The 18,701-nt window shown below is 32.9% G+C and overlaps 1 long non-coding RNA gene across 2 annotated transcripts; it reads left to right on the top strand.

Annotated features, from left to right (window-relative positions):
• The first annotated feature begins 7,433 nt into the window (after positions 1-7,433).
• On the top strand, positions 7,434-18,496 carry LOC132738221 (uncharacterized). Of its 2 annotated transcripts, XR_009626837.1 has the most exons (5): positions 7,434-7,522; positions 8,154-8,299; positions 17,302-17,379; positions 17,550-17,649; positions 17,876-18,496. It is a non-coding gene; the product is annotated as an uncharacterized LOC132738221 (long non-coding RNA). The 2 variants fall into 2 exon arrangements; XR_009626836.1 differs by having other exon boundaries at positions 7,448-8,299.
• Positions 18,497-18,701: the final 205 nt, after the last annotated feature.

The raw sequence follows: 18,701 nt of genomic DNA, 5'->3' as shown, positions 1-18,701 counted from the left end.
TTTCCAAAATGACAACTTAGCTTCAATATAATTTGCACATCTTAGGCAGCATTAAGGTTTTTTAAGAGTGACAAAATTTATTGCTGTTTTAATTGTGTGAGTATATGAATTGGTTTTAAAGCAACATGCGGCTGCATCTCCAATTAAATCTGATCAAGATATTTTTAAATATAGACTGAATGTGTGTTTTTTGTGTTTCTTCAAAAACGGAAAATTCTGTTTCTTAAATACCATACATAATCAAATAAGACTTTTATTAAAAAATAAAAACAGAATTCTGATTTAAATTTATTTAGATAAAAGCTGATAACCATTCAACATATACACTTTTTCCAAAACTATTCATGACATAGTTAGGATGTCATTATACTTATCAATCAAAGAGCTATATGATTAAAGATTATATATATTTCCTCTTGTTTCACAGTTGTTATAATTGATTTTAATTTTAAAAAGCAGGCCACATATCCTAAGGGTGTAAACTCTTAGTCTCGTTTTTTAAGGGAAATTATTAGGACACCGATTCGAGTTTAAACTGTTTATTTATTTATGACAACTACAGAAATAACCCAGCCATCGCCAGGGGATGTAGTTATAAAAAAAAAGAAAAGAAAAAAAGCAAAGACAAAGTTTACAGGACGCAGCTCTCCGACACACCATGGGACTATTGTGACGTACGAGCCTAAAGGTAGAGGTAGGTAATTGTCATCTCAGTACTGTAAAGGTGTTTTCCTGTTGTTTTTTTCTTCACTATTTTTCAACATTTTTTCTGTTTTTCTCTGTTTCTGTTTTTGTCGATTCTGTTTTCCTCTATTTTCAAGTTTATATTTCTTTCCAAATTAAGTCCTAGAAATGAGGTTTACATAAATTTATATTGATTCCATAATGGTTTTACTGAACCAATAACAGGTAACATAAGCCTTGATGAAGTAATGAAAATATGATAAACAAAGTATCAACACGGGGAATGGCGGCGTTCAATAACGCAACCCCCAACAATCCAGGAACAAAACCCAGTGGGCAAGGGAGCCCCAGGCGCGTTATCAGGACCTGCAATGTTGACATTCCCCATGAAAGTAAGCATATGTTCCAAAGTCAATTTCAAAAAGTGCTGGTCTTTCACAGATTTATACAAAAGGGAAAATAAGAACCCCTAAAAGAAAGTCTAGATTAAGAAAATTGAAAATATTGCAGGCTCAGTTTTATTGAGCTTGTTCATGGACGGTTCTGTGAAGTACAAACTACTGTCCATGAACAGGCTATTAGATCTACTACTGTAACAAAAAACAAGGCGAAGGCAACGTTCACAGGGCGCAGCCACCCCACACCCACGACACACCCAAGTAGGGCACCCAGACGACACCAAACAAAAACCTGGAGTGGACATTCTATCCGTGTAACAGCCATTGTCCTGTTCCAGAGTGATGTAGATACCTAGCAACTATGCAAAACTATGGAAAGCCATGCCTGTCTTAAATTGTTCTTTTTCAATTTATGTAACCATTTGGATAATATATAAGTTCACTTCGACTATATATGAATTGAAAACACCTTCTTATTTAACCGGAATCCATTATATTAATCAACAGTTACAATATATGAAACCATACCGTCAGTGTATGAAACTGAGGTAGCAATATATAAGTTGATTTTGCCAATTCTTCAATATATGGTACCAAAGTAGCCATGTATTGAATCAGATATCCTTATATGAAACCGAATTATCAAAATATTAATTCATTTTTCAATAATTGAAACCAATTTATCAATTTATGAATCCAAAGTAGAAATATATAAATTGGTTATCACATTATATGATACCAATTCTTCAATATATGGTACCAAAATAGCCATATATGGAACCAGATGTCCTTTATATGAAACCGAATTATCAATATAATTAATTCATTTTTACAATGTATGGAACCCGAAATAGGAATATATAAGGGGGAAACCATTTTAGAACCATTGCTTCAAATTTTGGTCCCCGAAACAGCCAAAAATTGAAACCACTGTGTTTTGATATGAAAAAGAATTATCAAAAATTATTTTATTTTTTTCAATTATGAAAAAAATAAAAAGTCAACAAGAAAAGCGGCGTTAATTTAACGCAACCCCCCTTGACCAGCAACAAGAAACCAACGGAGGAGCCCAGGCGGACCCCAAAATTAAAAAAAACAGGGCATTCAAATGTATGTAAAAAAAGTAGCAGTTATAAGTTGAGACCCTTTTTATGATAGCAAATTTTATTAAGGAAAACCTAAATGCAACAAATCAAAGGTAACCCTTTTTCTTTAAATCAAAAATTTTTATTTTAGGTTTTTTTTAAAATTTGTGAGTAGATTTTAACCCCTTGATTTTTCCCCTGGCCATGTATTTTTGATCAAAGTAAAGGACGAAATGAACTTATCATTCTAGCTTAATAAATAATGACTTTCAAACTTTACATACATAGAATCTATACAAAGAATCTATATAATGATAAGTTTAGCCTGCGCATTTGAGCCCATTTTAAGACCAAAGTGAATGTGACGTTAAATTTAAGTATTTTCTGTATGCCATCAGTGAAGCACGCTGGTCTTTTGAAAGTTCTATAAGGAATATTGGCGCGAAACTATAATACCGGTGCAATGATAGAATACAGCCTTTAAAAAAAGTCCCGTCAATTTAATGACATTTTGGTTCCACGCATTGCTCATTTGGTTCCATATATTGGAGAAGTGGATTCATATACAAGCAACCTATGACAATATATTGACAAATTGATAATTATTTTCACTGTTTGAAGAGCATATCATTTTAATATTATTATACTGTATCTTTTGTTGATAATAATTGTTATTAGAGCAACAAATCTACACGCCCTATTGATGCATAAATATGGAAAGCCTTGACTGTCTTATAATTATAAACCTGAACATTGTTATGTCTAAATAGCAATATATTGAGTCAACCTTTCCTTATATAACGTGCACTCATCAATATATTATGTGGATCCATCTTTATATGTAGTCAACTGAACAATATATGATGTCAATGTGTCTTTATATGATGTCAATATATCATTATACGATGTGCATTGTTGAAAATATTATGTGGAACCATCCTTATACAAGGTCAAAATAACAATATATTATGTCAGTCTGTCCTTATATGATGCCAGTCTGTCATTATATGATGTGAAGTTATGAATATATTATGTGGAATAATAATTATATAGAGTCAACATTATATGATGTCAATGTCTCCTTATATTATGTCAATCTATTAATATACGCTGTGCATTTTTCAGTATATTATGTAGAATCGACTTTATATAGAGTCAACTTAACAATATATGATGTAAATGTGTCCTTATATGATGTCAATCTTTCAATATACGATGTACATTAATGAATATATTATGTGAAACCATCTTTATATAGAGTCAACTTAACATTATATGATGTCAACACGTCCTTATGTGATGTCAATCTTTCATTATACGATGTGCATTAATATATATTATGTAGAACCATCTTTATATAGAGTCAACTTAACATTATATGGTGTGTATGCGTCCTTATATGATGTCAGTCTTTCATTATATGATGTGCAATTACGAATATATTATGTGGAACAATTATTATATAGAGTCAAAACAACACTTTATTATGTAGAATTGTCTTTATATAGAGTCAGCTTATCAATATATGATGCAATTCACTTTGAGTTTTACCGCTGTCGCCACGAACGGTGCATAGTGAGATATAACCCGGTAAATTTAACCCCATCAGTATAATGACAGAAGCACACGATATAATGATGTTTGCACTTCATATAAAGCAGCGGTCGTAAAACAATAGATGCACATCGTATAATGAAAGATAGACATAATATATTGATAAGTTGACTGTATATAATGATGCAACCACATAATATATTCATAAATGCACATCGTATAATAATAGATGCACATCGTATAATGACATCATATAAAGACACGTTGACATCATATATTGTTCAGTTGAATTCATATAAGGATGCATCTACATAATATAATCATGAGTGCACATTGTATTAAGAAAGAGTGACACAACAACGTTCATTTTTACAATCATAAGACAGTCAAGGCTTTCCATAATGGTTTGAAGAATTTGTTATGCATACCAAAAAGTGAGAAATTATTTTCGATCAATTTTATACCTAACTTGACCAGTTGTCAACAAAGTTAAATGATCAGTACTTTATTGTTTCTGGTATGACTAAATGATAATTTAGGGAAGTCGTGAATGTTTAACTACATTTGTTTGAAGTACTTTATCGTTACGTTTGCTATTGGTGGCCACAAAATATATTTGCACATTAAAACAGATATGAAATATTTCTGGTATATGTACGATCAGAACTACATCATTGTTATTTTATTGATTATCTTTTTCATCTGTAAAGGAATTTTAATTAAATTTTAATAAAAATAAATTACTTCTACATAATGTATGTTTATATCATCTGATACTTCACTTTTGAAGACCAGATATATAACTACATTATAAAAATAAAACGTTAAAGATGTTATATTGTATAACATTTGATTATACGTATTGCTCTGACAAATCTAACAAGGCGTGAAAATTGCCTGTCATTTTACATTATTCAATGACTGAATCTTGAACAAATTACGTCTGCGAGTTATGTCAAATAGTGCAGACTATCAAGTATTTTTATGAAAGCTCAGTGATATGTTATATAAAATCGCTACTAAGAAGCTGATATTCATGTAATTAACATATATGATAAAGGTTTAAATCTTCAAATATATACCTCCAAAACATTTGTTTTTGTATAACATTTCCCGCATGAGCTTCTTTTACACATGTAATTAAAATGTTAATTTCTTTTCTAACTAAATAGATGTGAATGTAATTTGCAACTGGAATGAGAAAATTAATTAATAAGCATTTTCTGAGCATGCAGCATATAGAAGAACTTTATCCGATATCTTTGAAAATATTCTTTTTTACTATTAAACATTCTTGTTAATAAAATAATCTTTAAAACATCTCAAAATAGATATTCACTTCAGTCAAAAATTAAAATGTCTGTAGCATTTATAGAAATCCTTTGACCTCGCAACAATTTCTATTTGTGTATATCTCCTTTTAATACCAAAGAAATCTGAAATCTTGAAAACCATAAATATAATTTTCAGTAAACTCTATTGTTCTTATATTCTTGTAGTTAAACAACATTCAAACATTCAGTTATTCAATTTATGAAGTTTTTGCGTTCATTACACACCGCCTTTCCTTGTTGATATTGTTCATCATATTTTAACATTTCGATATCGAAGAATTTGCAATAGCAAAACTATATATTGTCTATCTACTCAGATATTCAAAAATGAAAATTAAACATTCCATTACTAGAATATAATTCAGGTCTTTATGACAACTACGTAGCGTCGTATATGAAGTTTCATGAACGTTATATGTGTATATACAGAGTACAGTATGGTGATGTTTATATTTTATCTTCAAAAATATACATACAATGTAAGGAAAATACATTAGAATAGCAGGCCGAATTTCTGTCTGACAAACTTCTCTTCAATACCATGACATAAATGTTATACACAACATATTCATTTGCAATAGGATATATCTGCTATTGTGGCTCGTGAACGTTACTCTCTTTTTTGTCTTTATTGAAGAACATTAATCTTTATTATAACATATGATAGTTTTAAACTTAATTTAGATTTAAAAAAAAACAACAATTGAAAGTGTGGAACAATTAGTCATTTTTCACATTTTCACGAAAGACGTTTCATATCTGCTTGTCGTGTGATATTAACATTCCTGCTCGAATGTTGTTCAATAAAAACATCAGTTGGGCATAATACCTGTCTGTAAAAGGTCTTTCTGAATATTTGTGCGTTATCGCTATACATATATATTGGCTTTTATTTAATGATACTTTCTGCAAGTTTTAATTATCTTTATCGTTTTAGTACAAGTCTTTGTTAGGGGGCTTGACAGATGTTGCATTTTTCATCATCCCTCATGTACATACTCAATCAAACCAAGTATGCAATGTTCATGTAATGATGTTGTGAGTAATGCTTCCGAGGGATCACTATTCCAGATTTTTACCCATTTCCGGTATACACCTAGTTTTGTATAGACACATATTCGATTTAAACTAGATTTCATTTGACACTGTTTAATATTATAACATTAAAATGTGCCCTATGAGAGAAGTGTCCTTAAGGGTAAACCAGCATGGCCTGACTAAAAATATATTATCCGCTGACACATTGTTCTGCCATACAGCACATACTTCCCACGAAAGGTGTACTTTTTATTTTTAGTTTTCATTTCTTACATTCATGATTTCTCTATCTTAAAGGTGGTGTAAAGGCTATTAAAAAGTCGTTTGTTACATTAGAGGACCAAATTTGAAATGTTATTTCAAAACAAAAATTTAAGGTCGGTATTTTGAATGCACAACTGCTTTTTATGAACATGCCGGATTAAATTGAAACCCGTCCTGCCTATCGTACATGTCAAACCTTCTATGGTTGATAGATTTTTTACAGTCGATATGATCTTGCCATTGATATAAGTATTTTTCCTTGTAACGTCGGTCTTAGCAGCGAGAAAGAAACATTCCTTCAGTTTTAAAATAAATTTGTTCAAATCACGGATATATTAAAAGGAGACACAGGCAAAGTTTTCATTTCTTAGTTTTGAATTTTTCATTCATTATTCTGTAATGTCTTCGAAATGAATACACTAGACAGTCAACGGAACAAAACTTTTCTTCATATAAAGAATAAAATAGTGGTTTTTTAACTTGACCTGCACAAAAATTGTCACAGTGAACTCAGGAAACGTTAAAGAACATGTCAAATGAATGATTTAGACTGTTTCAATCACACACTATCTATAATATCTATTATTGTAAATTAAATTCAAGGGTTTTTTTCAAATTAAATGACTTGTTTTAAAACTATTAGGTGATTATGTTGGCGTCTCACTTTCGTTTAACATATAAATTTACGCTTCAAACCCAAAATTTATAAAATTTATACCGAAAGTCATGCCGGGGCTTTAAAAAATTTCATGTTAGCGTGATTTGAGCACGTATGATCATTTCATTATTTTGCGTGAGTATCCCTTTAAGATACATATTAATTTTACATACTAGAGTCACAGCAACATACAAGACACTTATCATATAAATTTCCAGCAATCTAATTATTTGTGTATGATTTTTAATTCTGTAAGGACAACGCTTCCAAACTTTTGTAGCTGATGATGCAATTGTACGTCGTTTTACATATTTTCCTAAGATCATATAAATCAAATTCAGACTATACCCATACATCTATTCCACTAGAAAAAAATAATACTAGAATGCGTATGTTTTTTGTTAAATTTTTAATTATAATAACACGGTAGGGAATCACGTGACTTTTACGGTTACGCGTACAGACAATATGGCGGCCTAAAAACCTCGCTTCACATGTGTTTTTCAGGTAATTCTTTATTATATCCCTTTTACTTACATACGAGACCTGTTGCAGCCTACGCGGAATAAAGAATTGTTGCCGCCTATACCTTATTTTCCACCCCTGTGCTCATAGCTTTTACAAACACTCAGAAATTCAACAGGAATTTTCAATGTTGACAATTATTTTTCGGGTAACATTCACGCAATCTTTGTATTTGTTATGAATTTGATTAAACTACGTAGAGTTAGCAAAGAGAAAATGTTCATAGAAGTTCTTTATTTGAAAATGTAAATATTAGGCATGTTAAATGTTGACTGGTCATTTTCTATTCCAACACACAAGAGAAAAATGATTTGGGTAACGGCCACGCAAACTTTTATTGTTGATAACTCCCACGCAATATTTTATGTGCAAGCAATATCTATGCAGGCTATAGCCTCGATATTGATTTAACAAAATCATGATCGATGTATTTAGCCTTAAACGTTCATAGAATTTTAAATAATAGCAGAACACATGCTCACGTAAATATATTAAATGAAGTTTCGATATAGAGATATAGATGAATTAATCGCAGAAATTAAAATAAAAGTCTCAAATATAAGAAGGAGGTCGATTTCAGTTTAAGCACAATTACAGTTGTCATTTTTCATAGTTTGCAGATATGGACGGTTGCAGCTCGGATATTGTTTGTGGATAATGTTGGAAAACATTTCGTTCACGGACAGGTCTTAATGACCACTTAAACTGGCTACTCGGCACAGGACCTTGTAAACATTGTGGCAAATCGAACTGTCACAGGTATGACATTTTACTGTTAATATTAAGATTTTAAAGGCGGCCCTTAATGATGGCCCTGAGTCGCTCATCAGAAACAACTGATTTTCAGTGTTGGATTGTCAATATATTCTAATATTAAATTTGAGCATAGAATATTGTTACAAAAACTTTTCACTTTTGTGAAAAGTTTTGTTTATTCACTTTTTTCGCTTAAAAGTCAACCATTTCTCTATGCTGGTAAAATGAACAAGTCAAGTCCAAGTGAAAGCAGGATTATATTTATTGCAGTAAATCAAAATAATGCATCATTTTATTTTCTATCAACAGTCAAAACCAAAGTAAAATTCTTAACAACTTCAACAAATACATTTCTTCAATTACTAACTAACTCAACTCAACCAACTCCAACTCACTCCAAAACTCCTCAAAAACTCCAAAACTAACCCAGCTAGAAAAGTTCCCAGCTTATATTACCCTTCTGTTTGCGCGCAGCTAGGGTGGTGCTGCAAAAGTAGACTGTTGCGCGACCTCTTATTGCGCGACCTCTCTAGTTTTGTACACAACTCATTGCGCGACCTGAATGTTGCGCGACCTTTTAAAATGCTGACAATGCCTTAACAATGTTCAAAATGGCCTGCAACTGGTTCAGGTATACAGACTGTTGTACAATACAAAACATTAGTACAAAAATACATAATAGTTATATACATTTACATGTTTTTGAACACTCAATAGGATAATAATTATCTGTCCAATAATGCATCTTAATAGTGCAAAATATACTTGCAGTAATAAAGATATATGTACTATATATGGCTTATAAGACCAATACACTTACTACTGATTGACATTTCTATAAACTTATAATACTGACTGATAATTCATTAAACACAGAAATATAATCTCTCCAGCTTTACAACATACAGCTCAACATTTGAACCAAGTAACCTGTACATAGATAAAGCTGTGAGTAAGGAATCCCATTCATAAAATCTGATATGACCAAATTATGCTTTTGTTAACAACAATTGAGATGCTGAAGGGCTAAAAATAACTTAAACCTTGTACTTTTAGACTGCGCGACCTCTTATTGCGCGACCTCTCCCATATTTGGAACTAGCATGCCTGGGAAAGCTGATTCTGCGCGACCTTTCCTATTGCGCGACCTTAAGTGTCGCGCGACCTTTGCGTCTGCGCGACCTTCCAAATTTGGAATGAGGTATGATCATAATCTAAAAATAACTGAGCTGTGCCAATATCTGGACTGTTGATGACTCAATTGTTTTACAACACAAAAATGAGTAAAAGTTAACATAAACATTTTTAACCAGCTTAGAAATATTGTCCAGATTTACCATCCTAAAAGAATACTCTTCTAGTAAAAGATAGTTTCAAATTTCATAACACTCTCCCACCTTTGGACTTTTGCTTACTCCGGAAGCAAAACCAATTAATTTACATATGTTAAGTTTTTAAATTTGAAGCAAACCTTGAAAACTCTTGTTAAGTGAAATTGAAATAAAAAATAAAAGAATAATATTGTACTAAAACAATACATGTGAAAAACTACTAAGTGTTACTAAACAATACATGTGAAAAACTACTAAGTGTTATATGATATTATGCAGATTAACATAAGCAAAAAACTAAACAAATTAACAAATAAGCATTATGGATTTTTATGAAATATAAAACATAAGTATTCTACTGTTCAATTAGATAAAATCCCATAACAGTTTTCCCTCGCTGTCTCTTCAATTTAATTCACAATCTCCAACACACTTTTGTTAAGTTCAGTAAGACATTTTAGAAAGTCACTAATTGCCTGTTGTTTTTTTTCTGTATTTTTATAAGTTCAGTTGTGGTATACGAACCTACCCAATTTGAGAACTTATACACTTTTTCAGAAGAAATGTCACCATTTGGGTACAGACCCCCTGCATGTGATGTCTGTGCCATATCCTTCTCTTTGGTGGCATCACTTAAATCAATGTTATCCGCAGCACCAGACTTAGGCGCACGTTTCTTCTCCGTTGCCCTAAGTCTTTTCTCACAGAAACAAATTTTCTCACAACCACGAAATTTCTGTTCAATTTGCCTGAGAAACGCTCCCAGATACAACGCAAAAACAAACAGAAAAATTCAGCACTGATGCAGAACAGTCCCTAATTAAGTCGGCAGGAACACCTTTTCCTCTGACTCGCTTGACTTTCTTAGACACCAGTGGAACCACATCATCAAAATCTGCAAGTTCCGACCACTGTTCATGCTTTTCACCACATTCTTTACAACCTCCACACGGAAGCTCACTTAGAATAGAGTGACCACTATAACAAGTACACGAACAAGGGTCACACGGAATCCTCGACAAAAAGTCAGCATTTGCATGCTTAGTTCCCTTGCGATGCTCTAGCTTAAAGTCATATTGTGATAGCACTTCAAGCCATCTAGCCATCTGATTTTCTGGTTCTTTGAAGGCACATAATCCATCTTAATGAAGAATGATCACTTCTCACTAAGAACGAACGTCCTAACAAATACTGTTTTAAACATAGCGTAACAAATGTAACAACTGCCAACAGTTCCCGACGTGTTACCACAATAGCGTCTTTGAGCCTTATTCAAGCCTTTTGCTCGCATATGCTATTGGCTTTTCGATACACTGTCCAAGTTTTTCACTAAAACTGCATTTGTGACAAAACTCCTCCTAATACCGAAATTCGACGCATTCGCAATCAAGTATGAATAATCCATCATCTTGAGGCGTATTGCCATGACTTCATCACCAGTCAATGCACTGCGTAAATCGTCGAAACTTTCTCTGACATTCATCAGACCATTCGAATTGGTTTCCGGGCCTCCAACAACCTATTTAATGGCCTAGCTCTTGTGGAAAAATCACGAATATATATCCTGTAGTATGAACAAAAACCAAGAAAGTGATCGCAGAGTTGTTAAATCGTACGCCTTTCCCAATTTGCCAATACAACTAACTTTTAGACTTGTTGAGGGCTTATTCCCTCCTTACTAACTACATGTCCTAAGAATGACACTCAGTTTTTAACAGAAAACATTTGCTTGGCTTCAGTTTCATTCCACACTCACACAAACGCGTTAAAACTGTATCAAGCCTATCTAAATGTTCTTCAAATGTGCGGCAAAAATAATCAAATCATCAAGGTATATCAGCAAAATTTCCCACTGAAGACCTCTCATTACTAATTCCATACATCGTTGGAAGGTTGACGGTGCATTACATAATCCAAACGGCATTACCAAATATTTCAAATAAACCGAATTTTGTAGTGAAGGCCTGTCTTTGGTCGATCAGCCTGCATCAACTTCAATCTGATAATAGGCTGACAAAAATATCCAAGCACGAAAAATATGATGATCCCCCGTAAACTTTCCAAACAATCACTTATATTAGGTAAGGGGTATGCATCTTTTTCTGTTACGTTTGTTAAGCTGACGATAATCCACACAAGGTCGTCCGTTGTTCCATCACGTTTCCTGACATATACTAATGGTGACGCCCAAGGGAGAATTACTTTCCTGAATAACATTGGCGCTAACTGATCTTTAATTATTTTCTCTTCTTCATTTTTGCGAAAGCTTTTGGTGGGCGCCTTTAGGGCGTTGCTTAATAGGCTTTGCTGCCCCAGTATTGATGTTGTGCTTTATTACAGATGTACGACCCGAAATCATTTTGGTGACTTTGCAACACAGTTGAATGCTTAATCAAAAGATTCTTAAGTTTCACTCTTGATCATAATTTAAGATTTTTCACTGAATTTTTCATAGCTCATTTAAATGAGATGGAAGCTTTGAGTCACACTTTTCATTAACAAAACACTCATTTTTTCTCACAAAAAACTAACTTTTTCAGCATTCTCAATATATCCAAGAGTAGTATTAGCTTCAATTTTTACATTTTCATTGCTAATATTCATTAAACGAATTGGAAACACAACCATTTTTTAGAATGAGGTTGACCAGCGTATGGCCAACAATTAAGCTATTTTCACTATCATCACTTTTTTTAAATGGCGTAACAATTCCATACTCGGTATCAATTTTGCCGCCATAACAACTTCTTTCTTATTATTATCACTTCACTATTTGCTGGTACAATGACTGACTTTGAACTTTTGACACTCATCACTTTGAAAACTGAAGATTCCATCAACGTAGGATACCCCTTTCCATTTAGATGCAAACCATTTTCTGCACTTAACACAAAATTATTTTCTTGTAGAAAATCAAGACCTAAAAGACCATCTTCTTGAATTGGTGCAATAAACACATTGAACTTAAATATATCCTTATGAATTTTAAAACTCATCACAGTTTTACCTAAAATAGGGAGATACCCTTCATTTGCAACTTCAAGCTTAAAATTTGGATCAATTTTCTCCAATGATGGACGAATATCAGAAGGCACACTATGATAGATATTAGAAGAAACAATAGTAACAACTGCTCCAGTATCTACTACTAAATTTGCACTGATATCACCACATTTTACAGGTAATAACAAAGATAATCCATTGCAGGTATCATTAAAAATGAATTTTTATCACTTTTTCACTATGATTTTGGACTAACGCAAGGCCGTCTGCCCTTAGTCCCACCTAGTTTTCCGCTTTATTTTTATCACTCTGCTGACTCGTGCAATCACGTGCATAATGACCTAAATTATGACACTTATAACACTCAACAGTAGATAAATCCCTTCTTTTGAATTTTTCTGGCTGCATATCTTGCTTTTTTAATGACAGACAGAATCTCATCAAATTTTTTATCTATTTCTTTTCTTGAAAGACAAAAACTGCTCTTGAGAAACATTGTTGTTCCCTTGTCGAACCATTCGAACTTTGGTGTTTGCCTTAGTTTCGTCCTTCAAACTATAGTACGTCTCCAGAATCTCACGTGCATTTTCGATACTGTCGGATTCCTTCATCCCTATAGCCAGAGCCATCTGGGAGTCACCCAGACCTCTAATAAAATGCCGTAAACAAATTGTACCAATAGTATGATCATCTGTAGTTGGGTAGCCCTTTCGAACAAGACGCTTTATATCTGCAACATACTCCACGAGTTTGTCCCTTGAGTGAAGCTTGACATTTTCGAGCTCCATCAAATAAGAGGCGGTAGAACGTCTTTCTACAAATCTTGCTGCTAGACATTGCTCAAGCTGTGTGTAAGATTGTTGAGTTTCAGGACTGACCTGGTTGAATACAAACTCTGCTGCATCATCCCTCAGACTATTCAGCAAGCGAAATGCCCTCTCTTTATCACTCCATTGGCATGTTTCAGCCAACACAGCAAATTGACGTATGAATGCAGTGTATGACGTTTTACCATCAAAAAGAACCTGGTTTGGTAGTGGAAAACATTATAATCCCGAGAATTTCTTTGGTTACTTTCTCGTAATGCAATGTTCTGCAGGCGACTAAAGTTCAACATCTCTTGATTGTAAAATATTTTGTAATTCATCGATTTCATTTGTCTCAATACTTGGATTTGTCTGTCTCTTATTCATCTGAGTTGTATGATATAGACTGTTCAAATTTTCCTTATCTCTTTCGAAATTGTTCATTTTCACTTTCTATAATTTCTTGTAATCCAGCTTTTTCAGTTTGTAAAATTTTGACAGTTTCATTTAATTTCTCAATATTTGCCAATGCATCAGTTAAATTAGCTTGTAAATCATCATTTTCATCAATTTTTCTGGAAAGTTGTTGACGTAAATCCATTGTAAGTTCTGAATTTTCAAGACGTGATGCTGATGCAGATCTAGCAGATTTCTTAGGTCCCATATTACTGACTTTTCTTCTAAAAAACCTGAGTGTCATCGTCTAACATAGAAGCACGTAAATTTTGCATTATATGATTTTAATTCACTGATTTCATTATTTTTCATTTCTAAATTTCATTCACTTTGTTTACAAAAATCACTAAATGCACTTGTTAGATTTTCACTATGACTAACTAGTTCTTTGGAGATATTTCCTATTTCTAAACAGCACAAAGAAACAGTCTGACGCAATGATTCTAATTCCTTTTCCATTTTGTAAGTCCATTACACTCAAAAGTAGAAAATTTCAAAGTCTTTATCCCTGCGCTGAAGCATGTTAAAGTCTTTATCCCACCGCTGCCACCAGTGTTACGGAATCATTTCACTTTTTGTGAAACGTTTTGTTTATTCACTTTTTTCGCTTAAAAGTCAACCATTTCTCTATGCTGGTAAAATGAACAAGTCAAGTCCAAGTGAAAGCAGGATTATATTTATTGCAGTAAATCAAAATAATGCATCATTTTATTTTCTATCAACAGTCAAAACCAAAGTAAAATTCTTAACAACTTCAACAAATACATTTCTTCAATTACTAACTAACTCAACTCAACCAACTCCAACTCACTCCAAAACTCCTCAAAAAACTCCAAAACTAACCCAGGTAGAAAAGTTCCCAGCTTATATACCCTTCTGTTTGCGCAGCTAGGGTGGTGTGCAAAAGTAGACTGTTGCGCGACCTCTTATTGCGCGACCTCTCCAGTTTTGCACACAACTCATTGCGCGACCTGAATGTTGCGCGACCTTTTAAAATGCTGACAATGCCTTAACAATGTTCAAAATGGCCTGCAACTGGTTCAGGTATACAGACTGTTGTACAATACAAACATTAGTACAAAAATACACAATAGTTATATACATTTACATGTTTGAACACTCAATAGGATAATAATTATCTGTCCAATAATGCATCTTAATTGTGCAAAATATACTTGCAGTAATAAAGATATATGTACTATATATGGCTTATAAGACCAATACACTTACTACTGATTGACATTTCTATAAACTTATAATACTGACTGATAATTCATTAAACAACAGAAATATAATCTCTCCAGCTTTACAACATACAGCTCAACATTTGAACCAAGTAACCTGTACATAGATAAAGCTGTGAGTAAGGAATCCCATTCATAAAATCTGATATGACCAAATTATGCTTTGTTAACAACAATTGAGATGCTGAAGGGCTAAAAATAACTTAAACCTTGTACTTTTAGACTGCGCGACCTCTTATTGCGCGACCTCTCCATATTTGGAACTAGCATGCCTGGGAAAGCTGATTCTGCGCGACCTTTCCTATTGCGCGACCTTAAGTGTCGCGCGACCTTTGTCTGCGCGACCTTTCCAAATTTGGAATGAGGTATGATCATAATCTAAAAATAACTGAGCTGTGCCAATATTCTGGACTGTTGATGACTCAATTGTTTTACAACAAAAAATGAGTAAAAGTTAACATAAACATTTTAACCAGCTTAGAAATATTGTCCAGATTTACCATCCTAAAAGAATACTCTTCTAGTAAAAGATTAGTTTCAAATTTCATAACAATATGTTTAAACAATAATTTGAGGAAATGCCATGACCTGGGGCATTTAAGCTTTAGCTTAAACGGGACCAATCAAATTAATATGAGCAAACTTGATAAAAGACTACCAAAGAATGCTACAGACAAAGTTTGTTGATCATCAATCAATTAGTTCTCTACAAATAGACATTTAACGGCATTTCTATTTTTAGCTTTAGTGGCCCCTAAAAGGGGCTATCAGATTAATATAAAAGAGTACCCAAGAATGCTACAGACAAAGTTTGGTGATCATCCATCAATTGGTTCTGAAGTAGAAGATATTTTTAGCTATAGCGGCCCCTAAAAGGGGCCAATCAAATTAATGTGAGCAAACTTGATAAAAGATTACCCAAAAATGCTACAGACAAAGTTTGGTGATCATCCATTCATTAGTTCTATAGGAGAAGCTGTTAAAACATATTTCTATTTTTAATTTTAGTGGCCCCTAAAAAGGCATAATCAAATTCATATGAGCAAACTTGATAAACGACTACCCAAGAATGCTACCGACAAAGTTTGGTGATCATCCATCAATTAGTTCTGTAGAAGAAGATGTTTAAAGGTTTTTCTATTTTTAGCCCTAGAGACGCCTAATAGGGGCCAATCAAATTAATATGAGCAAACTTGATAAAAGACTTACCAAGAATGCTACGGACAAAGTTTGGAGATCATCCATCAATTAGTTCTGTAGAAGAAGATGTTTAAATGTTTTTACTACTTTTAGCTCTGCTGACCCCTTAAAGGGGCCAATTAGAATGACATGTGCAAATTCAAGTGTGACTGTCACAAGGATGCTACAGACCAAAATTGAAGTAAATCTGCTTAGTGGTTTCAGAAAAGAAAACGATTGTTGACGCATGACGACGGACGATCGACGTCGGAGCATCCCCCTTTGATACTAATAGCTCACCCTGAGCCTTTGGCTCTGGTGAGCTAAAAAAACAACCCTAAATCATATTAGAATGGGTCTTTTTTTACATACTAGGTAATAGAATCTAGAGGACTTATGTTTGAATGTTATTTTAATACTAACAGTAAAACCCGTAACGTTTCCGATTTGCTGAGCTATAAAATGTTTCACCACAAAAGTTATAAGGTCCTGTGCCGATGTGGTCATTCCGTGAATGAAATGTTTCCCACATTTATCACAATCAATATCCGAGCTGGAAACTTTCATATCTGCAAAATATGAAAAATGTCAACTGTAATTATACTAAAAAAAGAAATACAAAACCTCCTTCTAATATTTGATACTTTTGTATTAAAACGCGACCTAATTGAATGATTTGGGTTTGGTAGGCCTTACGCGAAGTTATTGATGTCCTTGGCAATTTGTGATTTTACAGGTCACGCCTTTTTGAAATTTATTTATCGTATTATTGTAACCTATAAGCAGATGAAGTGTTGTTCGGCCCAATCTAGCTGTATTTATATCTTAATTAGTGATAGTAAAATTAAACGTGAATTAGTTTGAAAAAATCATTATATACATTGCATTATCGACACAAATATTGATTGAACTGTTCTTTAATGTTAAATTTCAAGCTTAATTGCCGTGAATTTATAGGTAATAATAAATCTATTTTTATATTCTAGATCCTGGTCCTGGTTGAAATTGAGAGTATTGCAGCTGTAGCTTGTATACCATACATTTAACATGAAAAGGACTGTCAGGTTTGTTGAATTGAAATTCTAATATTTAATATATATATATTTCTTTACAAAGTATTAATATTGCAGGTACTGGACATTTATCGTGTCTTAATAATACATGACTTGTATATTATTTTAAGAATACTTGTGTAACATTATTAATATAAAATTTACATATTTGTTGTTTTCAGGATGCTGCATACAATGGTTTTAGCTAGAGCCTAGAATGAATATTTCTTAGGAATATGCTGCAAGTAACTGATGGGGAGCAGTTTTTCTTACCAATCATAGGTGAGACTTCTAAATAGCTTCTTTTAAAAAAGTTTTTTTTGTTTTATGTACATAATTTGCTGTCAATATGAAACTTCAGCTGTATCTTAATTTCTATGCTGTTTTATTATGTAAATCTTAGAGATAATCATTTTAAGATAAAACATATCACTAAGTTGATTAATTATATATATATTTAAGATTGACCAAGTCACTTTTAATTAGTAACTTCTTATTTCATTTGCAGAAGCAGTAAGAGACAGCCAACGAAGTATTCAAACACCATCATGAAACACTTAAGACATACCAGGAGAGATCTAGAAGAAGTACTAGTAGTAGAGTGGAACAGATTGTAGCTTAATTGTAGCTTAAAGGACTTCTTAAATCGTTAAAATTAAAGCTGCACTTGAACTGTCTTTTTTGTTAAACAGTTAAACTCTGTAACTTTGCTTTATATTAAAATTGAAGTATGTTGAAATTACATTGAAACTTAAACGTTGTGCCAACGTTGAATTTCAACGTTGTTTAAACTTTCAAATCCGAACATAAATCCAACGTTATTTCAACGTTAAAATCTGACCATAATTCAACGTTGTTCAACGTTTATGTGCCTGCTGGGTTAATTCTATCCGGGACCTATTGGCGGTATTTTAAATATTATTCAAAATTATTTGAAAGCCTGAGGCTAAATGCATCAATCATGATTTGTTAAATCAATATCTAGGCTTTAACCTGCATAGATATTGCTTGCACATAAAATATTGCGTGGGAGTTATCAACAATAAAAGTTTGCGTGGCCGTTACCCAAATCATTTTTCTCTTGTGTGTTGGAATAGAAAATGACCAGTCAACATTTAACATGCCTAATATTTACATTTTCAAATAAAGAACTATTATGAACATTTTCTCTTTGCTAACTCTACGTAGTTTAATCAAATTCATAACAAATACAAAGATTGCGTGAATGTTACCCGAAAAATAATTGTCAACATTGAAAATTCCTGTTGAATTTTTGAGTGTTTGTAAAAGCTATGAGCACAGGGGTGGAAAATAAGGTATAGGCGGCAACAATT

The sequence above is a fragment of the Ruditapes philippinarum genome, unplaced genomic scaffold (assembly GCF_026571515.1).
Source record: "Ruditapes philippinarum isolate M1 unplaced genomic scaffold, ASM2657151v2 ctg3152_1_1_1_1, whole genome shotgun sequence".
Lineage (NCBI taxonomy): Eukaryota > Metazoa > Mollusca > Bivalvia > Venerida > Veneridae > Ruditapes > Ruditapes philippinarum.
Note: the sequence above shows the minus strand (reverse complement) of the source record. Positions and strands in the feature narration are given on the sequence as shown.